General features: G+C 41.5%; 6 non-coding genes across 6 annotated transcripts; all 6 read left to right on the top strand.

Moving 5' to 3' along the window:
- Positions 1-1063: 1063 nt before the first annotated feature.
- TRNAY-GUA (transfer RNA tyrosine (anticodon GUA)) lies at positions 1064-1149 on the top strand. The gene is given in 2 exon segments: positions 1064-1100; positions 1114-1149. It is a non-coding gene; the product is annotated as a tRNA-Tyr (tRNA).
- Positions 1150-1709: 560 nt separating this feature from the next.
- On the top strand, positions 1710-1795 carry TRNAY-GUA (transfer RNA tyrosine (anticodon GUA)). The gene is given in 2 exon segments: positions 1710-1746; positions 1760-1795. It is a non-coding gene; the product is annotated as a tRNA-Tyr (tRNA).
- Positions 1796-4935: 3140 nt separating this feature from the next.
- Positions 4936-5021, top strand: TRNAY-GUA (transfer RNA tyrosine (anticodon GUA)). Its single transcript is given in 2 exon segments — positions 4936-4972; positions 4986-5021. It is a non-coding gene; the product is annotated as a tRNA-Tyr (tRNA).
- A 2437-nt stretch (positions 5022-7458) lies between these two features.
- Positions 7459-7544, top strand: TRNAY-GUA (transfer RNA tyrosine (anticodon GUA)). Its single transcript is given in 2 exon segments — positions 7459-7495; positions 7509-7544. It is a non-coding gene; the product is annotated as a tRNA-Tyr (tRNA).
- Positions 7545-10042: 2498 nt separating this feature from the next.
- TRNAY-GUA (transfer RNA tyrosine (anticodon GUA)) lies at positions 10043-10128 on the top strand. The gene is given in 2 exon segments: positions 10043-10079; positions 10093-10128. It is a non-coding gene; the product is annotated as a tRNA-Tyr (tRNA).
- A 1807-nt stretch (positions 10129-11935) lies between these two features.
- Positions 11936-12021, top strand: TRNAY-GUA (transfer RNA tyrosine (anticodon GUA)). The gene is given in 2 exon segments: positions 11936-11972; positions 11986-12021. It is a non-coding gene; the product is annotated as a tRNA-Tyr (tRNA).
- Positions 12022-14198: the final 2177 nt, after the last annotated feature.

The raw sequence follows: 14198 nt of genomic DNA, 5'->3' as shown, positions 1-14198 counted from the left end.
CTGTCCGACACCAATCTTCGTTGGTTTCCTGTGAGGTATTTTGGATCCCCATCTCTTGCTATGAACTGACAAAACAGCAGAATCCCCTTGACAATCTTGATTTCTCAAGGGAAATGGGAGAACACTATACACCATCCAAGATATTAAAATATTGTCAAGGCCAAACACTGATGAATACTCTGAGGAGATGGCCTGTGAGGCGCCGCCTTTCAACTTTTCCTCCTTTGTATGGTGGTCAGTAACATGCGGGAGACTGCGGAGGGGGTCATTTTTTTAATTGTGAACTGATGTGCTTTTACTCAATTCGGGAACCTCACAAGCCAAATTTGTAGTATTTTGCACGAATTGCAAGAGATGTTTGAATGTCGACGGTTGAAGTGGAAGCTCGTATTGAGCTTGCTAGAGACTGCTTTGCCAAGCCTTCGATAGCTCAGTTGGTAGAGCGTAGGACTGTAGTGGTAAAACAGGCATCCTTAGGTCGCTGGTTCAAATCAGGCTCGAAGGTCTTTTGCCAAATGCACATTTTATTGAATACTTGGAAAGTAAAATACTTGGAAAGTAAAATAACAGACAATTTATAATTATATTATATTTCATCACTGAAAATAGATGCCTTTTGCTTTGAGGCTGTGACCACGTTATTTTTCTGTCCAACACAAATCTTCATTGGTTTCCTGTGAGGTGTTTTGGATCCCCATCTCTTGCTATGAACTGGCAAAACAGCAGAATCCCCTTGACAATCTTGATTTCTCAAGGGAAATGAGAGAACACTATACACCATCCAAGATATTAAAATATTGTCAAGGCCCAACGCGGCTGAATACTCTGAGGAGATGGCCTGTGAGGTGCCGCCTTTCAACTTTTCCCCCTTAGTATGGTGGTCAGTAACATGCGGGAGACTGCGGAGGGGGCATTTTTTTAATTGGGAACTGATGTGCTTTTACTCAATTCGGGAACATCACAAGCCAAATTTGTAGTATTTTGCACAAATTGCAAGAGATGTTTACAAGTCGACGGTTGAAGTGGAAGCTCGTATTGAGTTTGCTAGAGTTGATTTGCCAAGCCTTCGATAGCTCAGTTGGTAGAGCGGAGGACTGTAGTGGTAAAACAGGCATCCTTAGGTCGCTGGTTCAAATCCGGCTCGAAGGACTCTTGCCAAATGCACATTTTATTGAATACTTGGAAAGTAAAATACTTGGAAAGTAAAATAACAGACAATTTATAATTATATTATATTTCATCACTGAAAATAGATGCCTTTTGCTTTGAGGCTGTGGCCACGTTATTTTTCTGTCCAACACGAATCTTCATTGGTTTCCTGTCTTGTGTTTTGGATCCCCATCTCTTGCTATGAACTGGCAAAACAGCAGAATCCCCTTGACAATCTTGATTTCTCAAGGGAAATGAGAGAACACTATACACCATCCAAGATATTAAAATATTGTCAAGGCCCAACACGGCTGAATACTCTGAGGAGCTGGCCTGTGAGGCGCCGCCTTTCAACTTTTCCCCCTTAGTATGGTGGTCATTAACATGCGGGAGACTGCGGAGGGGGTCATTTTTTTAATTGGGAACTGATGTGCTTTTACTCAATTCGGGAACCTCACAAGCCAAATTTGTAGTATTTTGCACGAATTGCAAGAGATGTTTACTAGTCGACGGTTGAAGTGGAAGCTCGTATTGAGTTTGCTAAAGAATGATTTGCCAAGCCTTCGATAGCTCAGTTGGTAGAGCGGAGGACTGTAGTGGTAAAACAGGCATCCTTAGGTCGCTGGTTCAAATCCGGCTCGAAGGACTTTTGCCAAATGCAAATTTTATTGAATACTTGGAAAGTAAAATACTTGGAAAGTAAAATAACAGACAATTTATAATTATATTATATTTCATCACTGAAAATAGATGCCTGTTGCTTTGAGGCTGTGGCCACGTTATGTTTCTGTCCAACACGAATCTTCATTGGTTTCATGTGAGGTGTTTTGGATCCCCATCTCTTGCTATGAACTGGCAAAACAGCAGAATCCCCTTGACAATCTTGATTTCTCAAGGGAAATGAGAGAACACTATACACCATCCAAGATATTAAAATATTGTCAAGGCCCAACACGGCTGAATACTCTGAGGAGATGGCCTGTGAGGCGCCGCCTTTCAACTTTTCCCCCTTAGTATGGTGGTCAGTAACATGCGGGAGACTGCGGAGGGGGTCATTTTTTTAATTGTGAACTGATGTGCTTTTACTCAATTCGGGAACCTCACAAGCCAAATTTGTAGTATTTTGCACGAATTGCAAGAGATGTTTACAAGTCGACGGTTGAAGTGGAAGCTCGTATTGAGTTTGCTAGAGAATGATTTGCCAAGCCTTCGATAGCTCAGTTGGTAGAGCGGAGGACTGTAGTGGTAAAACAGGCATCCTTAGGTCGCTGGTTCAAATCCGGCTCGACGGACTTTTTCCAAATGCAAATTTTATTGAATACTTGGAAAGTAAAATACTTGGAAAGTAAAATAACAGACAATTTATAATTATATTATATTTCATCACTGAAAATAGATGCCTTTTGCTTTGAGGCTGTGGCCACGTTATTTTTCTGTCCGACACCAATCTTCGTTGGTTTCCTGTGAGGTGTTTTGGATCCCCATCTCTTGCTATGAACTGACAAAACAGCAGAATCCCCTTGACAATCTTGATTTCTCAAGGGAAATGGGAGAACACCATACACCATCCAAGATATTAAAATATTGTCAAGGCCGAACACTGATGAATACTCTGAGGAGATGGCCTGTGAGGTGCAGCCTTTCAACTTTTCCTCCTTAGTATGGTGGTCAGTAACATGCGGGAGACTGCGAAGGCGGTCATTTTTTTAATTGGGAACTGATGTGCTTTTACTCAATTCGGGAACCTCACAAGCCAAATTTGTAGTATTTTGCAAAAATTGCAAGAGATGTTTACAAGTCGACGGTTGAAGTGGAAGCTCCTATTGAGTTTGCTAGAGAAAGGTTTGCCATGCCTTCGATAGCTCAGTTGGTAGAGCAAGGACTGTAGTGGTTAAACAGGCATCCTTAGGTCGCTGGTTCAAATCCGGCTCGAAGGACTTTTGCCAAATGCACATTTTATTGAATACTTGGAAAGTAAAATACTTGGAAAATAACATAACAGACAATTTATAATTATATTATATTTCATCACTGAAAATAGATGCCTTTTGCTTTGAGGCTGTGGCCACATTATTTTTCTGTCCAACATCAATCTTCTTTGGTTTCCTGTGAGGTGTTTTGGATCCCCATCTCTTGCTATGAACTGGCAAAACAGCAGAATCCCCTTGACAATCTTGATTTCTCAAGGGAAATGAGAGAACACTATACACCATCCAAGATATTAAAATATTGTCAAGGCCCAACACGGCTGAATGCTCTGAGGAGATGGCCTGTGAGGCGCCGCCTTCAACTTTTCCCCCTTAGTATGGTGGTCAGTAACATGCGGGAGAATGCGGAGGGGGTCATTTTTTTAATTGGGAACTGATGTGCTTTTACTCAATTCGGGAACCTCTCAAGCCAAATTTGTAGTATTTTGCACGAATTGCAAGAGATGTTTACAAGTCGACGGTTGAAGTGGAAGCTCGTATTGAGTTTGCTAGAGAATGATTTGCCAAGACTTCGATAGCTCAGTTGGTAGAGCCGAGGACTGTAGTGGTAAAACAGGCATCCTTAGGTCGCTGGTTCAAATCCGGCTCGAAGGACTTTTGCCAAATGCAAATTTTATTGAATACTTGGAAAGTAAAATACTTGGAAAGTAAAATAACAGACAATTTATAATTATATTATATTTCATCACTGAAAATAGATGCCTGTTGCTTTGAGGCTGTGGCCACGTTATGTTTCTGTCCAACACGAATCTTCATTGGTTTCATGTGAGGTGTTTTGGATCCCCATCTCTTGCTATGAACTGGCAAAACAGCAGAATCCCCTTGACAATCTTGATTTCTCAAGGGAAATGAGAGAACACTATACACCATCCAAGATATTAAAATATTGTCAAGGCCCAACACGGTTGAATACTCTGAGGAGATGGCCTGTGAGGCGCCGCCTTTCAACTTTTCCCCCTTAGTATGGTGGTCAGTAACATGCGGGAGACTGCGGAGGGGGTCATTTTTTTAATTGTGAACTGATGTGCTTTTACTCAATTCGGGAACCTCACAAGCCAAATTTGTAGTATTTTGCACGAATTGCAAGAGATGTTTGAATGTCGACGGTTGAAGTGGAAGCTCGTATTGAGCTTGCTAGAGACTGCTTTGCCAAGCCTTCGATAGCTCAGTTGGTAGAGCGGAGGACTGTAGTGGTAAAACAGGCATCCTTAGGTCGCTGGTTCAAATCAGGCTCGAAGGACTTTTGCCAAATGCACATTTTATTGAATACTTGGAAAGTAAAATACTTGGAAAGTAAAATAACAGACAATTTATAATTATATTATATTTCATCACTGAAAATAGATGCCTTTTGCTTTGAGGCTGTGACCACGTTATTTTTCTGTCCAACACGAATCTTCATTGGTTTCCTGTGAGGTGTTTTGGATCCCCATCTCTTGCTATGAACTGGCAAAACAGCAGAATCCCCTTGACAATCTTGATTTCTCAAGGGAAATGAGAGAACACTATACACCATCCAAGATATTAAAATATTGTCAAGGCCCAATGCGGCTGAATACTCTGAGGAGATGGCCTGTGAGGTGCCGCCTTTCAACTTTTCCCCCTTAGTATGGTGGTCAGTAACATGCGGGAGACTGCGGAGGGGGCATTTTTTTAATTGGGAACTGATGTGCTTTTACTCAATTCGGGAACCTCACAAGCCAAATTTGTAGTATTTTGCACAAATTGCAAGAGATGTTTACAAGTCGACGGTTGAAGTGGAAGCTCGTATTGAGTTTGCTAGAGTTGATTTGCCAAGCCTTCGATAGCTCAGTTGGTAGAGCGGAGGACTGTAGTGGTAAAACAAGCATCCTTAGGTCGCTGGTTCAAATCCGGCTCGAAGGACTCTTGCCAAATGCACATTTTATTGAATACTTGGAAAGTAAAATAACAGACAATTTATAATTATATTATATTTCATCACTGAAAATAGATGCCTTTTGCTTTGAGGCTGTGGCCACGTTATTTTTCTGTCCAACACGAATCTTCATTGGTTTCCTGTCTTGTGTTTTGGATCCCCATCTCTTGCTATGAACTGGCAAAACAGCAGAATCCCCTTGACAATCTTGATTTCTCAAGGGAAATGAGAGAACACTATACACCATCCAAGATATTAAAATATTGTCAAGGCCCAACACGGCTGAATACTCTGAGGAGATGGCCTGTGAGGCGCCGCCTTTCAACTTTTCCTCCTTAGTATGGTGGTCAGTAACATGCGGGAGACTGCGGAGGGGGTCATTTTTTTAATTGGGAACTGATGTGCTTTTACTCAATTCGGGAACCTCACAAGCCAAATTTGTAGTATTTTGCACGAATTGCAAGAGATGTTTACAAGTCGACGGTTGAAGTGGAAGCTCGTATTGAGTTTGCTAGAGAATGATTTGCCAAGCCTTCGATAGCTCAGTTGGTAGAGCGGAGGACTGTATTGGTACAACAGGCATCCTTAGGTCGCTGGTTCAAATCCGGCTCGAAGGACTTTTGCCAAATGCAAATTTTATTGAATACTTGGAAAGTAAAATACTTGGAAAGTAAAATAACAGACAATGTATAATTATATTATATTTCATCACTGAAAATAGATGCCTGTTGCTTTGAGGCTGTGGCCACGTTATGTTTCTGTCCAACACGAATCTTCATTGGTTTCATGTGAGGTGTTTTGGATCCCCATCTCTTGCTATGAACTGGCAAAACAGCAGAATCCCCTTGACAATCTTGATTTCTCAAGGGAAATGAGAGAACACTATACACCATCCAAGATATTAAAATATTGTCAAGGCCCAACACGGCTGAATACTCTGAGGAGATGGCCTGTGAGGCGCCGCCTTTCAACTTTTCCCCCTTAGTATGGTGGTCAGTAACATGCGGGAGACTGCGGAGGGGGTCATTTTTTTAATTGTGAACTGATGTGCTTTTACTCAATTCGGGAACCTCACAAGCCAAATTTGTAGTATTTTGCACGAATTGCAAGAGATGTTTGAATGTCGATGGTTGAAGTGGAAGCTCGTATTGAGCTTGCTAGAGACTGCTTTGCCAAGCCTTCGATAGCTCAGTTGGTAGAGCGGAGGACTGTAGTGGTAAAACAGGCATCCTTAGGTCGCTGGTTCAAATCCAGATTGAAGGACTTTTGCCAAATGCAAATTTTATTGAATACTTGGAAAGTAAAATACTTGGAAAATAAAATAACAGACAATTCATAATTATATTATATTTCATCACTGAAAATAGATGCCTTTTGCTTTGAGGCTGTGGCCACGTTATGTTTCTGTCCAACACCAATCTTCATTGGTTTCCTGTGAGGTGTTTTGGATCCCCATCTCTTGCTATGAACTGGCAAAACAGCAGAATCCCCTTGACAATTTTGATTTCTCAAGGGAAATGAGAGAACACTATACACCATCCAAGATATTAAAATATTGTCAAGGCCCAACACGGCTGAATACTCCGAGGAGATGGCCTGTGAGGCGCCGCCTTTCAACTTTTCCCCCTTAGTATGGTGGTCAGTAACATGCGGGAGACTGCGGAGGGGGTCATTTTTTTAATTGGGAACTGATGTGCTTTTACTGAATTCGGGAACCTCACAAGCCAAATTTGTAGTATTTTGCACGAATTGCAAGAGATGTTTACAAGTCGACGGTTGAAGTGGAAGCTTGTATTGAGTTTGATAGAGAATGATTTGCCAAGCCTTCGATATCTCGTCGCTGGTTCAAATCCGGCTCAAAGGACTTTTGCCAAATGCACATTTTATTGAATACTTGGAAAGTAAAATACTTGTAAAGTAAAATAACAGACAATTTATAATTATATTATATTTCATCACTGAAAATAGATGCCTTTTGCTTTGAGGCTGTGGCCACGTTATTTTTCTGTCCAACACGAATCTTCATTGGTTTCCTGTGAGGTGTTTTGGATCCCCATCTCTTGCTATGAACTGGCAAAACAGCAGAATCCCCTTGACAATCTTGATTTTTCAAGGGAAATGAGAGAACACTGTACACCATCCAAGATATTAAAATATTGTCAAGGCCCAACACGGCTGAATACTCTGAGGAGATGGCCTGTGAGGCGCCGCCTTTCAACTTTTCCCCCTTAGTATGGTGGTCAGTAACATGCGGGAGACTGCGGAGGGGGTCATTTTTTTAATTGGGAACTGATGTGCTTTTACTAAATTCGGGAACCTCACAAGCCAAATTTGTAGTATTTTGCACGAATTGCAAGAGATGTTTACAAGTCGACGGTTGAAGTGGAAGCTCGTATTGAGTTTGCTAGAGAATGATTTGCCAAGCCTTCGATAGCTCAGTTGGTAGAGCGGAGGACTGTAGTGGTAAAACAGGCATCCTTAGGTCGCTGGTTCAAATCCGGCTCGAAGGACCATTGCCAAATGCACATTTTATTGAATACTTGGAAAGTAAAATACTTGGAAAGTAAAATAACAGACAATTTATAATTATATTATATTTCATCACTGAAAATAGATGCCTTTTGCTTTGAGGCTGTGGCCACGTTATTTTTCTGTCCGACACCAATCTTCGTTGGTTTCCTGTGAGGTATTTTGGATCCCCATCTCTTGCTATGAACTGACAAAACAGCAGAATCCCCTTGACAATCTTGATTTCTCAAGGGAAATGGGAGAACACTATACACCATCCAAGATATTAAAATATTGTCAAGGCCGAACACTGATGAATACTCTGAGGAGATGGCCTGCGAGGCGCCGCCTTTCAACTTTTCCTCCTTAGTATGGTGGTCAGTAACATGCGGGAGACCGCGGAGGGGGTCATTTTTTTAATTGTGAACTGATGTGCTTTTACTCAATTCGGGAACCTCACAAGCCAAATTTGTAGTATTTTGCACGAATTGCAAGAGATGTTTGAATGTCGACGGTTGAAGTGGACGCTCGTATTGAGCTTGCTAGAGACTGATTTGCCAAGCCTTCGATAGCTCAGTTGGTAGAGCGGAGGACTGTAGTGGTAAAACAAGCATCCTTCGGTCGCTGGTTCAAACCTGGCTCGAAGGACTTTTGCCAAATGCACATTTTATTGAATACTTGGAAAGTAAAATACTTGGAAAGTAAAATAACAGACAATTTATAATTATATTATATTTCATCACTGAAAATAGATGCCTTTTGCTTTGAGGCTGTGGCCACGTTATTTTTCTGTCCGACACCAATCTTCGTTGGTTTCCTGTGAGGTGTTTTGGATCCCCATCTCTTGCTATGAACTGACAAAACAGCAGAATCCCCTTGACAATCTTGATTTCTCAAGGGAAATGGGAGAACACTATACACCATCCAAGATATTAAAATATTGTCAAGGCCGAACACTGATGAATACTCTGAGGAGATGGCCTGTGAGGCGCCGCCTTTCAACTTTTCCTCCTTAGTATGGTGGTCAGTAACATGCGGGAGACTGCGGAGGCGGTCATTTTTTTAATTGGGAACTGATATGCTTTTACTCAATTCGGGAACCTCACAAGCCAAATTTGTAGTATTTTGCACGAATTGCAAGAGATGTTTGCATATCGACGGTTGAAGTGGAAGCTCGAATTGCGTTTGCTAGAGAACAGTTTGCCAAGCCTTCGATAGCTCAGTTGGTAGAGCAGAGGACTGTAGTGGTAAAACAGGCATCCTTAGGTCGCTGGTTCAAATCCAGATTGAAGGACTTTTGCCAAATGCAAATTTTATTGAATACTTGGAAAGTAAAATACTTGGAAAATAAAATAACAGACAATTTATAATTATATTATATTTCATCACTGAAAATAGATGCCTTTTGCTTTGAGGCTGTGGCCACGTTATGTTTCTGTCCAACACCAATCTTCATTGGTTTCCTGTGAGGTGTTTTGGATCCCCATCTCTTGCTATGAACTGGCAAAACAGCAGAATCCCCTTGACAATCTTGATTTCTCAAGGGAAATGAGAGAACACTATACACCATCCAAGATATTAAAATATTGTCAAGGCCCAACACGGCTGAATACTCAGAGGAGATGGCCTGTGAGGCGCCGCCTTTCGACTTTTCCCCCTTAGTATGGTGGTCAGTAAAATGCGGGAGACTGCGGAGGGGGTCATTTTTTTAATTGGGAACTGATGTGCTTTTACTCAATTCGGGAACCTCTCAAGCCAAATTTGTTGTATTTTGCACGAATTGCAAGAGATGTTTACAAGTCGACGGTTGAAGTGGAAGCTCGTATTGAGTTTGCTAGAGAGTGATTTGCCAAGACTTCGATAGCTCAGTTGGTAGAGCCGAGGACTGTAGTGGTAAAACAGGCATCCTTAGGTCGCTGGTTCAAATCCGGCTCGAAGGACTTTTGCCAAATGCACATTTTATTGAATACTTGGAAAGTAAAATACTTGGAAAATGACATAACAGACAATTTATAATTATATTATATTTCATCACTGAAAATAGATGCCTTTTGCTTTGAGGCTGTGGCCACATTATTTTTCTGTCCAACACCAATCTTCTTTGGTTTCCTGTGAGGTATTTTGGATCCCCATCTCTTGCTATGAACTGACAAAACAGCAGAATCCCCTTGACAATCTTGATTTCTCAAGGGAAATGGGAGAACACTATACACCATCCAAGATATTAAAATATTGTCAAGGCCGAACACTGATGAATACTCTGAGGAGATGGCCTGTGAGGCGCCGCCTTTCAACTTTTCCTCCTTAGTATGGTGGTCAGTAACATGCGGGAGACCGCGGAGGGGGTCATTTTTTTAATTGTGAACTGATGTGCTTTTACTCAATTCGGGAACCTCACAAGCCAAATTTGTAGTATTTTGCACGAATTGCAAGAGATGTTTGAATGTCGACGGTTGAAGTGGACGCTCGTATTGAGCTTGCTAGAGACTGATTTGCCAAGCCTTCGATAGCTCAGTTGGTAGAGCGGAGGACTGTAGTGGTAAAACAAGCATCCTTCGGTCGCTGGTTCAAACCCGGCTCGAAGGACTTTTGCCAAATGCACATTTTATTGAATACTTGGAAAGTAAAATACTTGGAAAGTAAAATAACAGACAATTTATAATTATATTATATTTCATCACTGAAAATAGATGCCTTTTGCTTTGAGGCTGTGGCCACGTTATTTTTCTGTCCGACACCAATCTTCGTTGGTTTCCTGTGAGGTGTTTTGGATCCCCATCTCTTGCTATGAACTGGCAAAACAGCAGAATCCCCTTGACAATCTTGATTTCTCAAGGGAAATGGGAGAACACTATACACCATCCAAGATATTAAAATATTGTCAAGGCCCAACACGGCTGAATACTCTGAGGAGATGGCCTGTGAGGCGCCGCCTTTCAACTTTTCCCCCTTAGTATGGTGGTCAGTAACATGCGGGAGACTGCGGAGGGGGTCATTTTTTTAATTGGGAACTGATGTGCTTTTACTCAATTCGGGAACCTCACAAGCCAAATTTGTAGTATTTTGCACGAATTGCAAGAGATGTTTGAATGTCGACGGTTGAAGTGGAAGCTCGTATTGAGCTTGCTAGAGACTGCTTTGCCAAGCCTTTGATAGCTCAGTTGGTAGAGCGGAGGACTGTAGTGGTAAAACAGGCATCCTTAGGTCGCTGGTTCAAATCCAGATTGAAGGACTTTTGCCAAATGCAAATTTTATTGAATACTTGGAAAGTAAAATACTTGGAAAATAAAATAACAGACAATTCATAATTATATTATATTTCATCACTGAAAATAGATGCCTTTTGCTTTGAGGCTGTGGCCACGTTATGTTTCTGTCCAACACCAATCTTCATTGGTTTCCTGTGAGGTGTTTTGGATCCCCATCTCTTGCTATGAACTGGCAAAACAGCAGAATCCCCTTGACAATTTTGATTTCTCAAGGGAAATGAGAGAACACTATACACCATCCAAGATATTAAAATATTGTCAAGGCCCAACACGGCTGAATACTCCGAGGAGATGGCCTGTGAGGCGCCGCCTTTCAACTTTTCCCCCTTAGTATGGTGGTCAGTAACATGCGGGAGACTGCGGAGGGGGTCATTTTTTTAATTGGGAACTGATGTGCTTTTACTGAATTCGGGAACCTCACAAGCCAAATTTGTAGTATTTTGCACGAATTGCAAGAGATGTTTACAAGTCGACGGTTGAAGTGGAAGCTCGTATTGAGTTTGATAGAGAATGATTTGCCAAGCCTTCGATATCTCGTCGCTGGTTCAAATCCGGCTCAAAGGACTTTTGCCAAATGCACATTTTATTGAATACTTGGAAAGTAAAATACTTGTAAAGTAAAATAACAGACAATTTAAAATTATATTATATTTCATCACTGAAAATAGATGCCTTTTGCTTTGAGGCTGTGGCCACGTTATTTTTCTGTCCAACACGAATCTTCATTGGTTTCCTGTGAGGTGTTTTGGATCCCCATCTCTTGCTATGAACTGGCAAAACAGCAGAATCCCCTTGACAATCTTGATTTTTCAAGGGAAATGAGAGAACACTGTACACCATCCAAGATATTAAAATATTGTCAAGGCCCAACACGGCTGAATACTCTGAGGAGATGGCCTGTGAGGCGCCGCCTTTCAACTTTTCCCCCTTAGTATGGTGGTCAGTAACATGCGGGAGACTGCGGAGGGGGTCATTTTTTTAATTGGGAACTGATGTGCTTTTACTAAATTCGGGAACCTCACAAGCCAAATTTGTAGTATTTTGCACGAATTGCAAGATATGTTTACAAGTCGACGGTTGAAGTGGAAGCTCGTATTGAGTTTGCTAGAGAATGATTTGCCAAGCCTTCGATAGCTCAGTTGGTAGAGCGGAGGACTGTAGTGGTAAAACAGGCATCCTTAGGTCGCTGGTTCAAATCCGGCTCGAAGGACCATTGCCAAATGCACATTTTATTGAATACTTGGAAAGTAAAATACTTGGAAAGTAAAATAACAGACAATTTATAATTATATTATATTTCATCACTGAAAATAGATGCCTTTTGCTTTGAGGCTGTGGCCACATTATTTTTCTGTCCGACACCAATCTTCGTTGGTTTCCTGTGAGGTATTTTGGATCCCCATCTCTTGCTATGAACTGACAAAACAGCAGAATCCCCTTGACAATCTTGATTTCTCAAGGGAAATGGGAGAACACTATACACCATCCAAGATATTAAAATATTGTCAAGGCCGAACACTGATGAATACTCTGAGGAGATGGCCTGCGAGGCGCCGCCTTTCAACTTTTCCTCCTTAGTATGGTGGTCAGTAACATGCGGGAGACCGCGGAGGGGGTCATTTTTTTAATTGTGAACTGATGTGCTTTTACTCAATTCGGGAACCTCACAAGCCAAATTTGTAGTATTTTGCACGAATTGCAAGAGATGTTTGAATGTCGACGGTTGAAGTGGACGCTCGTATTGAGCTTGCTAGAGACTGATTTGCCAAGCCTTCGATAGCTCAGTTGGTAGAGCGGAGGACTGTAGTGGTAAAACAAGCATCCTTCGGTCACTGGTTCAAACCTGGCTCGAAGGACTTTTGCCAAATGCACATTTTATTGAATACTTGGAAAGTAAAATACTTGGAAAGTAAAATAACAGACAATTTATAATTATATTATATTTCATCACTGAAAATAGATGCCTTTTGCTTTGAGGCTGTGGCCACGTTATTTTTCTGTCCGACACCAATCTTCGTTGGTTTCCTGTGAGGTGTTTTGGATCCCCATCTCTTGCTATGAACTGACAAAACAGCAGAATCCCCTTGACAATCTTGATTTCTCAAGGGAAATGGGAGAACACTATACACCATCCAAGATATTAAAATATTGTCAAGGCCGAACACTGATGAATACTCTGAGGAGATGGCCTGTGAGGCGCCGCCTTTCAACTTTTCCTCCTTAGTATGGTGGTCAGTAACATGCGGGAGACTGCGGAGGCGGTCATTTTTTTAATTGGGAACTGATATGCTTTTACTCAATTCGGGAACCTCACAAGCCAAATTTGTAGTATTTTGCACGAATTGCAAGAGATGTTTGCATATCGACGGTTGAAGTGGAAGCTCGAATTGCGCTTGCTAGAGAACGGTTTGCCAAGCCTTCGATAGCTCAGTTGGTAGAGCAGAGGACTGTAGTGGTAAAACAGGCATCCTTAGGTCGCTGGTTCAAATCCAGATTGAAGGACTTTTGCCAAATGCAAATTTTATTGAATACTTGGAAAGTAAAATACTTGGAAAATAAAATAACAGACAATTTATAATTATATTATATTTCATCACTGAAAATAGATGCCTTTTGCTTTGAGGCTGTGGCCACGTTATGTTTCTGTCCAACACCAATCTTCATTGGTTTCCTGTGAGGTGTTTTGGATCCCCATCTCTTGCTATGAACTGGCAAAACAGCAGAATCCCCTTGACAATCTTGATTTCTCAAGGGAAATGAGAGAACACTATACACCATCCAAGATATTAAAATATTGTCAAGGCCCAACACGGCTGAATACTCAGAGGAGATGGCCTGTGAGGCGCCGCCTTTCGACTTTTCCCCCTTAGTATGGTGGTCAGTAAAATGCGGGAGACTGCGGAGGGGGTCATTTTTTTAATTGGGAACTGATGTGCTTTTACTCAATTCGGGAACCTCTCAAGCCAAATTTGTAGTATTTTGCACGAATTGCAAGAGATGTTTACAAGTCGACGGTTGAAGTGGAAGCTCGTATTGAGTTTGCTAGAGAATGATTTGCCAAGACTTCGATAGCTCAGTTGGTAGAGCCGAGGACTGTAGTGGTAAAACAGGCATCCTTAGGTCGCTGGTTCAAATCCGGCTCGAAGGACTTTTGCCAAATGCACATTTTATTGAATACTTGGAAAGTAAAATACTTGGAAAATGACATAACAGACAATTTATAATTATATTATATTTCATCACTGAAAATAGATGCCTTTTGCTTTGAGGCTGTGGCCACATTATTTTTCTGTCCAACACCAATCTTCTTTGGTTTCCTGTGAGGTATTTTGGATCCCCATCTCTTGCTATGAACTGACAAAACAGCAGAATCCCCTTGACAATCTT

This window comes from Ambystoma mexicanum, chromosome 1p (assembly GCF_040938575.1).
Source record: "Ambystoma mexicanum isolate Mex_15411 chromosome 1p, UKY_AmexF1_1, whole genome shotgun sequence".
Taxonomy (NCBI): Eukaryota; Metazoa; Chordata; class Amphibia; order Caudata; family Ambystomatidae; genus Ambystoma; species Ambystoma mexicanum.
Note: the sequence above shows the minus strand (reverse complement) of the source record. Positions and strands in the feature narration are given on the sequence as shown.